Raw genomic sequence first — 17,341 nt, forward strand, 5'->3', positions numbered from 1 at the left:
GCTTTGCTGTTTTATAAAGAAGTGATTTTACACTTTGATTTGCAAAATGTTATAAAGAGGAAAGACTAAATTTTATATAAATTTATAAATATTGATTTTATGTTTGCAATTAACTACAAATACTGATATATTTGAATTGTTTCATAAGTACATTATTCTTTAGTGAGATACGTTAATTTAATTTTCTTAGTTTTAATCTTACTACCTTGTAAAAAAAATGTAACAATACGATATGCATTATATTTTAAGAAAGAGGTCACCAATTTTATATCATTTATATTATGAAAACGATTTTCATTTATCGTATAAACGTCCAAGAATATTCGTCAATATTACGATTTTTTTTAACACCAAAAGGCACTAATACTTATATTCTTATTAGCTCTATCAATATCTAACACATAGAACACCAATAAATAAAAAATAGACGTAAAAAAAACTTAAAATACTTTCACGAATAAACGGTCGCTAGTTGCGCCCGATTCTATAATGGTTAGAAGTATTTAACAAGAGATAAAATCTTAACAAAAGCGATTTGGCTGGCCGTCTTGTTTTGGTATGTATACACACATCTAGCTAACGTGTGTCCAGTATACGTTGAGCTTTAATGATCGTCCCGACTCTACTACAAACCAGCTTTTTACTTAGCATAGTCCGGTAAAGAAGAGACCAAGGTAAGCTGGAAATACGATAAATATATTGACCCCGGGTGTGAGCCTACGAACGAGCGCTACGTCGGAACCTCGTCTATGATATGTAAATGATAATTGGTTTTCGAACAGAAAATTGCCTATTTATATTTTAGAAAATAATATTTGAGGATCGATATGCATACTCTCATATATAGGTTGTAGAATCGCACCAAGCCGAAATAGCGGGTGGCTTCTACTACATTAGGGAAAATTACGTTAACACAAAATCGATGTTCGGAATATAGTGAGCAGCAAAAACAATGCACCACGTACCTTGAGATGCTGCAGCACTCGATGAATTTGCGCCCAATCATCCGATGCGATACACGTGTTTCAATAGCCGCCGCGCGCGCACAGCCGAGGAGCGGCTCGATCGAATGCGGAAGTACAAGTGTCGACTACTGTCGACTGTGTCGTGGTGCATGACAGTTGCAAAATAATTTGACAACCTTTGTTTGCATACTCTGTGCCAAACATCGATAATAGACACCACGATCAATTACACGGTAACGAAACATCCCGCCCACCAAAATGCCTATGGTATTTTCTGGTCAGACGATAAATAGAACATAATGGGAACGAGAACGATAAGAATGATCCGCATAATTATTGATGATACTTATTGATTACGATAAAAACTAGTTACCTAACTAATTGATTCTGTATAACACGATAGATGTTACACAGACACGATATCTTATTGCTAACGATAACTTAATGTCTAGATACCTTACGATACTAAAGAAAGATAAACGATTTAAGCTAGTCCTCGATTGGTAGAGGGCATAACTTAACCAACGGTCTTTGAATTATATGATTTTTCGCTGTTCTAACTACTGCAATTCGAGCCACACCATCAGAACCGGGTAAAAGATCCACTACTCTGGCAAGAGACCATTGTAGTGGCGCACGATTTTCATCCTTAATTATCACCATTGAGCCTATCTGAAGCGGTTTAGAATCCTTAGTCCATTTGGCGCGTTGTGTTAGTGAGTTAAGATACTCGTGTTTCCATTTGGACCAAAAACTCTGGTGAAATGATTGTAACAACTGCCACCGATGAAGCCGACTTATATTAACATTTGATAGATCTTTATCAGGGACAGCTGTCAAAGGCTCTAAGGTAAGGAAATGGCCTGGAGTTAAGACCGATAGATCATTTGGATCCGAACTGATTGGACAAAGCGGTCGCGAATTTAATACTGCTTCGATTTGCACGAAAAGCGTTGTAAGTTCTTCAAACGTAAGAACTTGATCACCAACTACACGAAGTAAATGAGATTTAGCCGCCTTGATTTGAATTTCCCATACACCACCGAAATGAGGAGCAGATGGAGGATTAAACTTAAATTCGATCTTTTCTAAATTAGAAGCTTGATGCATAAGAGACGATAATTGATTTCTTGCACCGATAAAGTTTGTTCCACAATCCGCGTGTATCACGTTACATCGACCACGGCGTGCCACAAAGCGTCGTAACGCAGCTATAAATGCGTCAGTGGACAGTGTAGACACCACCTCGAGGTGTACTGCTTTTGTTGTAAGACAAATAAAAAGACAAAGGTAAGCCTTTTCAATCTTAGCACCTCGATGTGGGCCTAATTTAATACGAAACGGTCCGCCGAAATCTACGCCTACTATAGAAAATGGTTTGACTTGATTAACACGGTATGACGGTAAATCACTCATAAACGGTTGTAATGGCTTCGGATTAGTTCGATAGCATTGTATACATTTGCTTAAACGATTGCGTACAGTACGTTTTGCCGATATGATCCAAAATTGTTGAAGAAGTAAGAAATGCGTAGTATTGATGCCCGGATGCAAGTAGTTACGATGAATGTTGTCGATAATTAAAAACGTTAATGGATGATCAGACGGTAGAAAGGCTGGATGCCTTTGTTCGTATTCTAAACCTGCGCGTGAAATTCTACCGCCCACCCTGAGAATACCTAATCGATCGATAAATGGATTGAGTTTTCGAAAAGGTTTCGATAAAGGTTTGTTCGATTTAAGACTAGCAATTTCGTTCGAAAAGACTTGACTCTGTACATGTTTAACGATTTTTAATAATGCGTTATGTCTTTCAACGTTATTAATGAAATTATTACGATTAGCTTGAGCTGGGTTTCTAGAATTATTGATAAAACGATATACAAATGCTAAAATGTTAACGATTGTTTGAAATGATGAATAACGATTAAGTAAAGAGTCAATTATTGTTGGTTCGATTGGAGCTCTCTCTTCAGCGGAAAGAGCTACCTTCCGTTGCTCCTTCTCCATAACGACCTTCTCCTCATTTGATGTGACAACAGCTGTATCCGTAGGCCAAGTATCACTACCTTGGGTTAACCAGCACGGTCCCGCCCACCATAAGGCATTGTGCACAAGCTCACTCGGAAATAAACCTCGTGAACACAAATCAGCAGGATTATCACCTGAGGATACATGATGCCACCAGTCTGTAGGGGTGATATCCTGTATGTGACTGACACGATTCGCGACAAATGTTGTCCAACGCGAAGAATGAGAACGCAGCCAAGACAAAACGATGGTTGAGTCAGACCACAAATATACAGAATCAATATGAATACGAGAAAGATACGTATCCTTTACAAATTTGTAAAGATCTGATAGAAGAACTGCAGCACAGAGCTCGAGTCGTGGTAACGATGTATGTTTAAGAGGTGCAACTCGAGCCTTAGAGCAAACGAAGAAAACATGAATATTACCAACAGCATCTGTAACACGTAAATAGATGACAGCTCCGTATGCAAGGGTAGAACTGTCACAAAACCCATGTAGCTCATACGATACAGCATCCGTGCAGGTAAGTTGCCGAGGAATTAGAAGTTCACTCAAAAGATTAAGTTGAGTGCGATGTTTGTTCCATGTATTGATGATCTCGTTAGGCGGCGTTTGGTCCCATCCAACGCCGAGAATCCACAACTTCTGAATTAAACATTTTGATTGAATTGTGATGGGAGATAAAAAACCTAACGGATCGAAAACCCTAGCGAGTTCACTAAGAATTGAACGCTTAGTACATGGCCGATAAGTAGATTCAATTTCGAAAACGAACGTATCTGTGGATGGATTCCATTTAAGACCTAATACCTTAAGAATTTGATTATCAGAATTGTCTAACGATACGGATCCAGTCAAACAACTATCACTGGGTAGATCAGACAATAACTGCGGTTTATTACTAGCCCACTTCCTAAGTTCAAACTGTCCACACTTAAAAAGTTTAATAATCTGCGACTTTGCTTCCTGAGCGACCTCTAACGATGAAAACCCTGTTGTGACGTCATCACAATAAACATCAGACAGTAGTACCCGTTTTGCGAGTGGATAAGAATCTCCCTCATCTTCAGCAAGCTGTCGAAGAGTACGGCAAGCGAGAAACGGAGACGAAGCTAATCCATATGTGACTGTATTTAAACGATATTCTAAGAGGGGCTCATCAGGAGAACTCCTCCAGAAAATGCGTTGGTAATCACGATGTTCTTGCGCTACTACAATCTGTCTAAACATTTGACGAGCATCAGCCATGAAGACAACGTTGTGTTCCCTAAAGCGTAAAAGTAGATTTAAAATATTCGGTTGTAGCTTTGGGCCGATAAGTTGTGTGTCATTCAGTGACTTAGAATGTATATCCTTCGCAGAAGCGTCGAATACAACGCGGAGGCGTGTGGTCGCAGAGTCAGGGCGTAGAACGCAATGATGAGGTATGTAGTATTTTCCTGTACCAACTTGTGCTGCAGGAACCACTGTCACGTGACCACTTTCGATGTAATCAGACATAAAGTCGACATATTGCGATTTTAACAAAGCGTCACGTGACAACCTACGTTCGATAGCATAGAACCTACGCAAAGCAACTTCGCGAGAGCCTTCAAATGTAGGTTCTGAATTATTCTTAAATGGAATACGAACAATATAACGCCCAGATTCATCACGTGAGTGTTCTTCAACGAATTTACGTTCGCATAATAACTCATCTGGAGTTAGCATTGAAGTTTGCGGTACCGAATCTAATTCCCAAAAACGATGAACTAATGAATTTAAATCATTATCGATTACAGGCAACGTCTGCAACAGACTACTACATGAAATATTAGTTTTACCTAGAAGTAGCCAACCAAAGCTTGAATTAAACGCGGTAGGTTGGTTGACACCTCCCTTGATATGTTGATTAAGAACAGAGTCAGCGAATACATCAGCAGCAAGCAAAATGTCAATGGGACCAGGTATATCGAAACCAGGGTCCGCTAACGGCAACGATTTAATATGGGACCAACTTGATGAATTAAGTTGAGCGATAGGTTGATCGCCACATATTTTAGATATGACGTGCATATCCAAGTTAAATAGAATTCGACCGTTAGTGCCGATAGAACAAGTGACGTCACCAATAACAGGTGCATCCGCTTCCCCTATGCCACTAATTGCCGCGGTTGTTGAAGCCGGCGTTAAATTTAAAAGTTTTACTGCTGATTCCGTTATGAAATTGCTCTGACTGCCCGTATCAAACAGGGCACGAAACGATTGCATATTACCTGAAGCATCCTTAACCTGAACGATAGCTGTGGCTAACAGCACTGTATGATTCGTATGTGACCTTGACACCAGCGACGACCCGATTTGATTTGATTCGATCTTAGTGTTATGATCGCGATGGAGTAAGGTGTGATGTTTACGCTTACACATACGACACGAAAAAATAGATTTGCAATTTTTTAATTGATGTGATGGCTTCAGGCAATTAAAGCACCAATTGTTTTGAGTGGCGATAGCCATACGATCGTCAATCGATTTACTAATAAAATCTTGACAAGAAAAAATAGAATGCGACTTATGGCAATACGCGCAGTTGCTTGAATAAACTTTAGACTTATCGTTCGAATTACCTCTATTGTTCATAGCAACAAGTGCATTTGAATTGAAACGTTTCGTCGATTGATTTTGAGTAGTCGAAGGCTTTAAAGATTTGTTCACACCAGAAAAATGTGTATCTCGTAATAAGGCTTCGCATTTGGAACGCAAAAAACCTCTTAATTGATCATAAGACGGCAACTCCACGTTAGAATATTTCTCCTCAAAATCGCGGCGTAAGTTCTTGTCTAATTTTGATAAAATATGGTAAACTAAAACAAAATCCCAACGATCTATCGGTAACTCAATAGATTTTAAAATATTTAAATTTTCATCGAATAAGTCGAGTGACTTTTGAAACTCAGTTGCGTTGTTATGCATGAAGTTAGTGTTTAAAATATCTTGCCAACAAGTAAAAGCTAATGTTCGTTTACATTTATAGCGATTAATAAGAGCTTCATACGCGTCGCGATAATATTCATGAGTCATAGGGAACGCCTTAACCACCGATAACGCATCCCCGCTAAGAGAAGAAATTAAATAATGAAACTTTTCCGTGTCCGAAACTGACGTTGAATTATGAATTAAAGAATTAAACGTATCATAAAACACAGGCCACTGCTTGATATTGCCCGAAAAATGTGGCAATGTAATTTTAGGTAAACGGATATTCGATGAATTGATATTCGAGTTAATCGAACTATTTGTATCATGTTTAGTTAAACTAATATAAATAGACTGTATCTGAAAATATAATTCATCGAATTGTTCCTCAATTTCAGTTTCATTATCCGCGTCGTCCGACAGATCGAGTATATTAAAATGAGCATTTTCGAAATTTGAAACGATTTGTTTAATTTCCTGATGATACGATAAAAATAGGTCGTATTGTGAACGATCACTCAAAGCTGCATTACCTATTTCTAACGCCTTCGATAATCTTTTAAGCGCTATAGTACGTTTTCTACGCAATGTCGATAAGTCCTTAGTCGTATAATATTCATCCACCGATTTAGATTTTAATTTTTTCAAAGAACCTAACTTCCGAGTTGAATGTTTAGTTAATAAAGACATCTTATTAAATTTAAATTTATATATCGAATAAACAAAATGTAAAAACGTTTAAACACAAACAATTAAATAACAAAGTTAATCTTCGATGTAATTTTTCAAACAATGAAATAAAATGAAACAATGAAATTATTATTTCACCTTTACGCATATGAAGTTAAGGATGAAAATCGCATGAAACGGTAATGTGAATGAATACAGATTATAACTTACAATAACAAGTTAAAGTGATGATGCGCTGCGCGAGCCGCTAGAATGTTCGACGTGCGATTGTCAATTTACCCCCGAGTATTAATATAAAATGAAATTATTTTATATTACGATTTAACCTAATATTACGTTTTAATATTAGTTATGTAGTTAGGATAAACTGTAACGTGAATGAATTATGTTTTGGAATGTGAAATTACTATAGGCCGAAGTAAAATTAAGCACCGATGAAATATGTGATTGCTTAACTAGTTCCTACAATAATTAAACACTTTTGACTTGTACTTCTGAATATGTATTAAGTTTTAGAATATGAAATTGTTTTAAGCCAATTGAATTTAAGCACCGATAAAATAAGTGTTTGCTTAAATAGATCTTATAACAACTTCCTACTTTGTTAAACAAAGAACCTAATACGAACGGAATTGAATTTGATTTTAGATTATGGATTACGTGTGACCAGTAATACCATAAGCTTTTGAATATGATAATTGATACGCAAATTCCCGGGTTTCGGCACCAGAAATAATGTAGAATCGCACCAAGCCGAAATAGCGGGTGGCTTCTACTACATTAGGGAAAATTACGTTAACACAAAATCGATGTTCGGAATATAGTGAGCAGCAAAAACAATGCACCACGTACCTTGAGATGCTGCAGCACTCGATGAATTTGCGCCCAATCATCCGATGCGATACACGTGTTTCAATAGCCGCCGCGCGCGCACAGCCGAGGAGCGGCTCGATCGAATGCGGAAGTACAAGTGTCGACTACTGTCGACTGTGTCGTGGTGCATGACAGTTGCAAAATAATTTGACAACCTTTGTTTGCATACTCTGTGCCAAACATCGATAATAGACACCACGATCAATTACACGGTAACGAAACATAGGTTATAGAAGATAATAACTTTTCAAAAGTGGATACAACTATACAAAGCTTTAAATTTATACCAATTAAGCACCACATATAGAGTTTTAAACAATTTGTGTTATATCTTCGTCTCGCTATAATTTATGTTCAAAAATGTTAATTCCAAAGACGACCGTAGAATTTTCTTCTCATGGACTTTTTTGGAGTAATCTTAAAAAGGCTTAAATTCGCAGACATCGCGGTAAGACAACACGTTTAGCGCAATCAAATAATCCTCTTTCATTTCGTGTCCACATTTCAGCCGGCCGAAGCGATCGACTCGGCAACTGAGCCCTTTGTGAATGTCACACTGCACGAATTATACGCGACGCCTTTCGCTCATTAATGGGCGAATTTTATTTGCTTTTATTTAATTTAGCATTTATTCAATCTGCCCCAGGCGCGATACGTTTTGTCCGCGCCGTTCTTATTTCTCACCTTTTGTGACCGGGCTCATTGAGTTAGGTGTCGGGATATGCCCGCTCGCGGCTCGGTTTACACCTTCAACTCCGGTGCCTTTCATCGGGAACAAAGCGTAATTGAATCCCACAGAATCCTACGCAGTCCGTAAGATTTAATAGGGCATTTAAACACTCGCATTGGCCATTGTGCGTCGGTTTTGTGTGCAATTATTCATTGCGGACCGCACGGCCGCGGCTAGGCGTATGCGAACGCAACGTGTTAGACAAAGTACTGAATACGCCGCTCTAGTACTTGTGTAATAAATCAATCCTTACCCCGTAACATCCTTGAATTAGTATATTCTTTCCAGTATAATATTACTAGATTTCCGCCCGCAGCTTCGCCCGCGTTTGCAAAGGAAAACCCGCATAGTTCCCGTTCCCGTGGGATTTCCGGGATAAAAACTATCCTATGTGTTAATCCGAGTTACCCTCTATATGTGTGCAAAATTTCATTGTAATCGGTTCAGTAGTTTTTACGTGAAAGAGTAACAAACATCCATACATCCATACATCCTTACAAACTTTCGCCTTTATAATATATTATAATTATAATATATATGTGATATGTGATGTCGTACACGTGCGATGTGGAATTAATTTATTAACTGAAAAATTAGTTTATAAAATACTGACTTTTATGAAGTAATTTGTAAAATTGAAGGAGAATAAAACAGCAGTAACAAATGAAAATCTGTCTTAACTGATATTTACCGTATACTCTTTTGTTTAACAACCCATAATTTAATATTATGGTACAATATTGAAGAATAGAGGCCTACTAAAATGGCTGAAACAGCCGGCTCGTAAAATAGAAAATGGATCGTCGTAAAACAGTAGTGAAGAGTAAAATTATATTTAGCGTGTGGCGTTGTACGTACACCTTTAGACAAGGTAAATGAAAATTTTAATGTACAACATATACCCACTATATTTTAGTGCATAGTATGGTTTATGCGTCATTTGGTGAACGACACGGGCTCCCCGTGAACATTCAAGACGGTTTTATATTGCAAATTATTTGAACTCGATGGTCAATATTAAATTATGCATTTTCAGAAAGCAATTTCTAAAGAGAAGAGTCGGTAAAAACGTATGTACAACACATTCACAAACTGTACATATATACTACCACATTGAAAAGTGTTTTTGTCAATTTATAAATAACTAATGCAAAAAATACCATTTACATTGTACATATGTCTGTCAATTATTAATAATTTACATTAATAACGGAGAACTTCCAGGTTGGTCTAACGATCGAAAACTGGACCATTTATGTCATTCCACTTTCACAATAGAACTGCTTACTTACTTGTAATTATGATCCAACTATTGCAAAAGGCTTTTACTCGAAAATTGTATTATCTCCAATACTAAATCTAACAAATTTTGCAACTACTAATCCTTAAGAAAATGAGCGTATCATACAGTAACACATTCATATACATACTTTGATAGCAAAGTACGAAACAAGAGTAAGCTTCAGTAATCACAAGCATATATGGGTTAATAGATTAGTGAAGTACTAAGCCTCCTGTAGCACTACAGTCTCCTAGATTCCCTTTGTATACAAAGATGGAGTTTAGAACAGTAAACGTAAGAGACTGTTTTGCTAATTGAATCCCGTTCGACTTTCAAGGCATAGAAGTGATCATACCCCTTTATATCAAGATAAATTTAATTCAATAAAAAGCATAATATCTGAATCGATAATGCAAGCGTCCTATAGCGACTAACGAACCAAATACATATTATATTGGAAATGTTTAAAAGTACCATACTGTTAATGCTTTTAAGGAAAATGTGTATTAAAGTTAATAGCGTGCTTCGTAAATTAATAGACGCTCATATAATCCAAGTGGCTTTAAAATTTGCTTGGCACGGAATACTGGGTGTTGTCTTGAACTAAATATACCTTGTAGGTGTCTCTAACTTGTAAACTGATATAAGCTATATGGTTAGGGAGCCAGGTGCAAATTTGGTTCATTATTTCCTCTCAAGAGATAATTCGTCAGACGCATGAGAGTATAGTATGATAAAGCCTCGTGAACGTCAGCTGGCGCTCGGTTGGGGGGGTGAGCGGTTGTAGCCTCCCACGCACATAGGAAAAAAAATACATTCATTCATTCATTTCCTCTCAGCTAAAAATTTGTCAAATTGTAGCTAACCCAATATCTCAACGAAAAAAAATAGTCAGCTGGTTACAACATGGTGTATTATACGTCAGCTGGTGTCTCGAACATGAAAGTTAAATTTAAAGAAAAATTTATTTTCCGTTATTTCCTCTCAAACAAAAATTTACCTGATGATAGCTTATATGTAACTGTGGATAAATATATATGTCAGCTGGCTGTATCTTGGTGGAAAAACCGTCAGCTGATACGGGAGGCTACAACCGCTCTTCCCCCCAACCGAGCTCCAGCTGACGTTCACGAGGCTTCATAATACTATACTTTGATGCATTTTACTAATTACCGCTTGAGAGGAACTTGGTCATAAAATCTGCTGCTGGCTCCCGGACCAATATAGAAATTAGAAACCCGTGATATTCTTTTCCACACTATATTATTAAATATTATACGCGTTATAAAAATTAACTACATAAAAACACAACTACGTCCTTAAAACCATCAATGCTTTTCCACGCAGTAAATTTTTTTTTTCAACTTTCCATCTAGACAATAAAAATGTATTTTAAAACATCGATCAAGCCCCATACATATTCAACAATAGAACAACTATTGTACTCGTATGTCCACCCGCCGTGGTATAAATCTCTAACTGACTTAACGACTGTTGTACACTGCACCGTGATGTCGCATCCACATAAAATCATTAATAGCTCTCGATATCAACATTGTATGGCCAATAAAAATATATTTACCTTCGTCTGAATGCAATATGCATCTCCGCTGTCTGCAAAAAGATTAACTACGTTGTTATGCAAACATGCGATGATGTTTATGATTAATACGAGTTTTTAAATGTGTACTTGAATTAAAACTTTTTACACAACAAATAAAAACCGGCCAAGTGCGAGTCGGACTCGCGCACCGAGGGTTCCGTACAAACCTGCAATTTTTTTTTTCACGGGTTAAAGGCAATTAGATCTAAGTATTTAATATGAATTTCAGCTTCATACCTCCACGCGTTCCTGAGAAAAAGGGTCTTGACAGACGGACGGACGGACGGACGGACGGACGGACGGACGGACGGACGGACGGACAGACGGACAACAAAGTGATCCTATAAGGGTTCCGTTTTTTCCTTTTGAGGTACGGAACCCTAAAAATAATTTAACGCTTACATTATCGATAACTATTCCAACTACCTATATATGTAAATTTATAAAACTCAATTAATTAAACGGGCACACATAGTTACGATCTTAATAACATATCTGTGTATAAAGAGTGTATCAATTTGTAGCATCGGCTGCGTAAAGTATCGGCTTTATCTTCCCATTTATCAACAAATATTGTTACGAGGCTGCGTTTGAGAGAATGCGCCGTGAACTAGCGGAACAACGTCTATCCAAATACCTTTAAATAACAGTTAGTTACAATTACAGAGAAATTCATTTTATCGATATTTCTATGAAACAGTTTAACGATTATAAAATAAAGGTTATCTCATTTTACAACCGCTGAGTTTAATGCAAGATACTATAAAATTTCGTATTAAGAACGCAATAAACAATAAAATAGTATTAGTATTTAACTCTATACACACAGTAAATAAGGAATTTCATAGAATTTAGTGTTTAATTTTCACAGAATACATTAGTACTTCAAAGAGCTTTCACAATATCTTATATCAGATATAATTCTCGGCATTCAATATTTCATTCAAACAAAACGATTCAGAACGAAATTACAATAATTATACGAATATTTATTCTAATCAGAATTCTTCACACAAAATTATGGGTTACTAATTAATAAGCGACTTATCTAAAATGTATATCAGCGTAGATATTTCATCTCGAAGACAATTACTTTTCGAATCACGTCTCTTGTAAATAACAAACTGTTTACGGAACGGGTTACCTTATCTCATCTATTAAAACCAACGTTATCGTTTTCGGCACCTAGTTTTAAATGAGATTATGTAAATTTTGTAATTTATTATTGTAATTATATAGTCTATTGTTGGTAACGCATACCTGTATACGTTATGTTAAAATACAGCTTGAGGTTAAGAATGTGAAATTTCTCAATCTTCTAATGGATGGCAGTACAATATCATCGATGCTTTGTGTGTTTTAAAACTCAATCAATTTGATTTTTATTTGATCATAATATTCGTATGATAGAAATGTTTTTTAATTACAATTTACAACACCAAACGATGATTAAGCAACACTGTTTTGTTAATATATGGTTAAACTTTAATAATTCTATTTCAAATACAACAAAACCACATTAAATATACTTAATCCGAGTAGAATATACAACAACAAAGCGCACTTATAAAACAGTGTACACAAACTATTCCACAAAGCTTTGGCATACCGTTTTTACAATCGAAACACATCAGTTTACACGATACTTTGCGAGCGTTGCGCGTTGAATTATTTATTGCTATCACAATGACATCGTCCGACATTATAATTTGCCTGCACTCGGGACTGCCATTATGCTCTTCGGCGATTCATTCGACGTAATGAGCGCTGCGGCTACCGACCATTCTTCGGCTGACAACGTTGCTACAAATACTCCAAATTGCTACACTCAACATCCCCGTGCGTCTTTAATTGCATACAAATCAAACGAATACATAAACTGTCAACAAAATACTGTTTCTTTATAAATAGTTGAATTAATTCAGCTCAAACGTTAACACGTTTTATAGCTCTATAACAATGTTAAACATAAAATATAAAGTTCAAGGTGGAACAGTCAATGATACATGTATAAACTGAACGCATGAAATCACTTTAGCAATTAATTAATGTAGAAACTAATGACACGACATGTGTTCCAATTCATTAGTTAATGTATCTTTAGATCTAACACGCTAAATCAAGATCTCGTGAAGTTAAGCTCTCTGACATCACCGTACCGTTCAAAAATATAATTTAGCATCAGATACAAATCAGTACAAACTAGACGTGTTCGAGTTTTATAGATATAAGCACGCGATTCAATTTCAACGAACATCCAATATCAATAAAAAATCATTAAGCTAAAGAGGCTTCTATGTAAATCAAGCGAAATTTAAAACACATAAGGTTTAATAGCATTCAAATTGTTATAGCTCTGAACATAATCATCGATTTTAAAATAATTATTTCGAGAAGTTATACTGCTCATAAACGTTTCCAATTTAAGATCTATGTTCGCCACAAAAGTAACAACTTTGCAATAAAATTTAATAACTTACCGTTGTATTAATTTATTACTTTGAAAAATTTTTGTTTAAATACTGCCTACAATAATTGTATGAAGTTTTACTATTATTAATTTTCTTGTACCTACATTGGTCTCAACATTGGAGATTATTAACCGCATTATAAATATTGGGGGCGTTGACCTCAAATGTCCATTTCGATATTTTAATTATAAAGCGTATCAATCAATCGCTAATTTGCATATTATTATTATAAAACCGATATTCATATTTGTATTTTTATAAATGTATTGTCGACAGATAATAAATTATTTAATTTGTCATTGACCGTGCCGTGTAGGAAACGGATAATGGGAAAAATAGGCAATCATTCGCATGTATTCAGTATGGAATAGATGGCAAAAAGTAACAGCAACGAGACGTGATAAATTGTTGTTGAAATAAGTGAACTATGACACACGGACGTACACGTGTGTGGAACATGACAGACGCTCTCACCTTCAACAAAAACTGACGCTTAATTGATGTATCGGAAAAAAGAAGGCATCCAGACTGTTAACTAGTTAACAAAACGACTATTTATCACGCTCTTTAGAAGGATTCATTTTGTTCCCTTTGCATTCTTCGGATGAAAGTTTTATTAGATCGCTGAATTGTTTTATTGTTTATTGGGAAAATGAAATTATGTTACCAATAAATGGGATCTGCTAGGCTATTCTGTAAAACACGCGCCCGAACTCGCATCTCACCTGAGTGAGTCGACTCACTTCACTTTCGCACGTTCGAGTTTTTGGTTTCGCATTCTGTAAACATCCGCTCGGCAGAGGCGAAGCGAAGCGAGTCTCACTTCGAAACTCACTTGCCGAGTGAAGGGAAATTATAGATTTGAATTTATCGACATTGTTATTATCTTTAAAATGCGGCAATTTAACACATTTTGAAGACATAATAACACTTTAGTATTGTTCCGTGGGTGGAATTAAACTAAAATTGCAATTTAACACTGATAAATTCTTTAAAATTAAAATAATTCTAGCGTCACTGAAAAAAAAAGGACGATTGTCTGTGGTTCGTTCGTGACGTTTGTTTATTTCTCAAGTGGTTTTTTGTACCTAATTTTAAAGTGATTCGTGTTGCATTATTTCTAAAAGTTTTGTTGGAGTTTTAGTTAATGTTTGAGTTTGGCTTTATTAAGTTGTTGTGTAGTTGGTGTTAAACGTGTTGCATAAATTATTTAAAGGAGAAAACTGCAAAAATAACAACTATGAGGTGAGTAATGTGATTCTTGTATTTAACTAAAATATTATCTTATACAACAAGCTTATTGAAATATTTAACTTAAAATCTTAAACATTTTAGCTCCTCGGTAAGGTCGTCTCATCCCTCCAGTGCCCAAGTAGAATCTAGTCGACTATCTTAGCAAACATCCTAGCTTAGCCAAGGGTTTTTCAAAAGTCCCGAGTGCTAGAGACGAAGCTAGAAAAACATGGGAGGAGTTGACTATCAAATTAAATAGCTTGGGAGGCTGCACTAAAACATGGAAACAGTGGACAAAGGTAGGCAATAGACATATTATTATATAAAACTATTCATCTTATACCGTGTAGGTATCTGGCTTACCTACATATTAATAAACTATTAATTTTGCTTTAGTATTGGTCTGACAAAAAGAGTGCCGTGAAGAAAAAAGCTGCCCTAAGATACCGGGCACCCAATAAGACTGGTGGTGGATGTGAATCGGTGGTGGAGCTTTCAGAGGTGGAGGAGAAAATACTCACATTAATGGGCGGGGAAGGTTTTGCAATTGGTGATAGGCATTTGGAAATTAATCCATTTGAAGTAAGCTATTGTTATCGATTGATCCGATACATGTATGTATGTAAAATATAATTATTCAATGTCATGTTCTTTTTTTAGGAAATCCCCGTCCTTACTGATGCCAACGAAAGCCCCACATTGCCGACTTCATCTATGATAAATGAAACCACAACTATTGTAAGTAAATACCTAGTGTATTAATAAAATATTACTTAATATTAAAAAACTTATTAGTAAATGTTTCTTATATTGTTCTATAAATACCAAGTCTTGGATGAGACTGCTATAAATACGGAAAATGTTAGTATGGCAGATACTGAGGTATATATTAATAAGATATTATGAAAATGGTACTTTTTTATTGATTCCAGTATTTGAAATACTATGTTTTTTTTTCAGAGACCTCAACAAATTCAGCAATATGTTGACTGTATCCCGAATCCCGAACCTTCCCTCGATTGAATGTCGCGGGTCCATCACCACGTCGTACTACAAGTAATTATGAGATTTATGAATTGATTTACAATATTTATAATCCATACTAATATTATAAATGCGAAAGTAACTCTGTCTGTCTGTCTGTTACTCAATCATGCCTTAACTACTGAACCAATTTGCATGAAATTTGGTATAGAGATATTTTGATACCCTAGAAAGGACATAGGATAGGTTTTATCCCGGAAATCCTACGGGAACGGGTTTTTCTTTGAAAACGCGGGCGAAGCCGCGGGCGGAAAGCTAGTCAACAATAAAAATTTGGAAATACATACAAATAAAACTAAATAATACTTGATAATGAATTAAGGAAATAATAATAACATTAGAAGACTTGTCAAAAATGCGTCACCGCGACCGGTGGAAATAATAATAAATTAATATTTATTTTTACGTTTCAGGGTCATCGAGTCGTCCACAACAACGGCAAAGAAGACGATCACCTCCATCACAAAGGCGGCAATCTCAATTAACAACCTTTACTGAACTTTACTGAACTTTAACTCACAAAGGGAGACCAACAGAATGACAGCAGAGGGCCTGATTGCCGTCGGGGAAGGTCTTAAATTATTAGCTGAAAATTTAAAAAATAAAATACTTTTATACTTAAATACATTTATTAGTTCTTAACTTATTTCAGTAGTAAAAAATTATCTGTGGTTTTACTTATAGTTTCTTAATTTACTAACATTAGTTTATAAGCCCTAATTGAGTTACTAACACCTATGAATATAATTTTCCGGAATAAATAATTTGCATTGATTTTTGATTGAATTAATTACAATTACCGCGTGTTCCTTGCCCTCCATAATTCATTTATCAATCTTTGTCTACATAGCTGACCAAGTGCAGTTTCATTGGGTACATCCTCATTTGAAGCTACACTTTGTCTGGTCCTATGAAAACCAGCCTCAACCTCTAGCTCTGAATTGAATATGGCTGGAGCTGGCAGGCCGGCACGATTACAATCGATTATTGTGAAGCACGCAACATGCTATTACAATCTTCGAAACCGTGTTGGGGTCATAATGTAGGACTCTATGTACTAATAGGCATCTAAATCTGGCTTTAAGGACCCCAATTGTTCTTTCTACGGTGTTTCTCGCAGTAGCATGCAGCTGGTTATAGTGATGTTCTGGTGTTCCCTCGTCTGCATTTGGAACTGGCACCATTAGGTACTGACGCTGCGGATACCCAGAATCACCTGTAACAATGAATATTGTTAAAAAAATAAAATGTTTTGTCATCAACAATTATATTTTTATTAGGAGTTAGGAGTTTTCAATGATTTCGCCTGCTCTCCAATTTTTATGAATTCCGTGAACTTCGGTAATAAAGCCTAAATTACTCAGAAATAAAGTAAAAGAAAGAATAATGAATAATGAAAGAAAGAAAGAAAAGAAGTAATGATGAAAGAATTTTTGAAGGAATGAATCCAGTAGTTTTTGA

General features: G+C 36.0%; 1 protein-coding gene and 1 long non-coding RNA gene across 3 annotated transcripts in view; one reads left to right on the forward strand and one right to left on the reverse strand.

Annotated features, from left to right (window-relative positions):
- The window catches only part of Su(var)3-3 (lysine-specific histone demethylase Su(var)3-3), a 318,176-nt gene that overhangs the window by 172,720 nt on the left and 128,115 nt on the right, over positions 1–17,341 (reverse strand). The gene's annotated exons all lie outside the window — the stretch shown is intronic.
- LOC149903024 (uncharacterized) lies at positions 14,743–15,787 on the forward strand. 2 transcript variants are annotated; one of them, XR_016457488.1, is made up of 4 exons: positions 14,743–14,848; positions 14,939–15,135; positions 15,233–15,418; positions 15,497–15,785. It is a non-coding gene; the product is annotated as an uncharacterized LOC149903024 (long non-coding RNA). The 2 variants fall into 2 exon arrangements; XR_016457487.1 differs by having other exon boundaries at positions 14,743–15,135; positions 15,497–15,787.

The sequence above is a fragment of the Colias eurytheme genome, chromosome 14 (genome assembly GCF_061535395.1).
Source record: "Colias eurytheme isolate Ceu_HAF_F1 chromosome 14, ilColEury1 Martin Lab GWU primary, whole genome shotgun sequence".
Classification (NCBI taxonomy): Eukaryota; Metazoa; Arthropoda; class Insecta; order Lepidoptera; family Pieridae; genus Colias; species Colias eurytheme.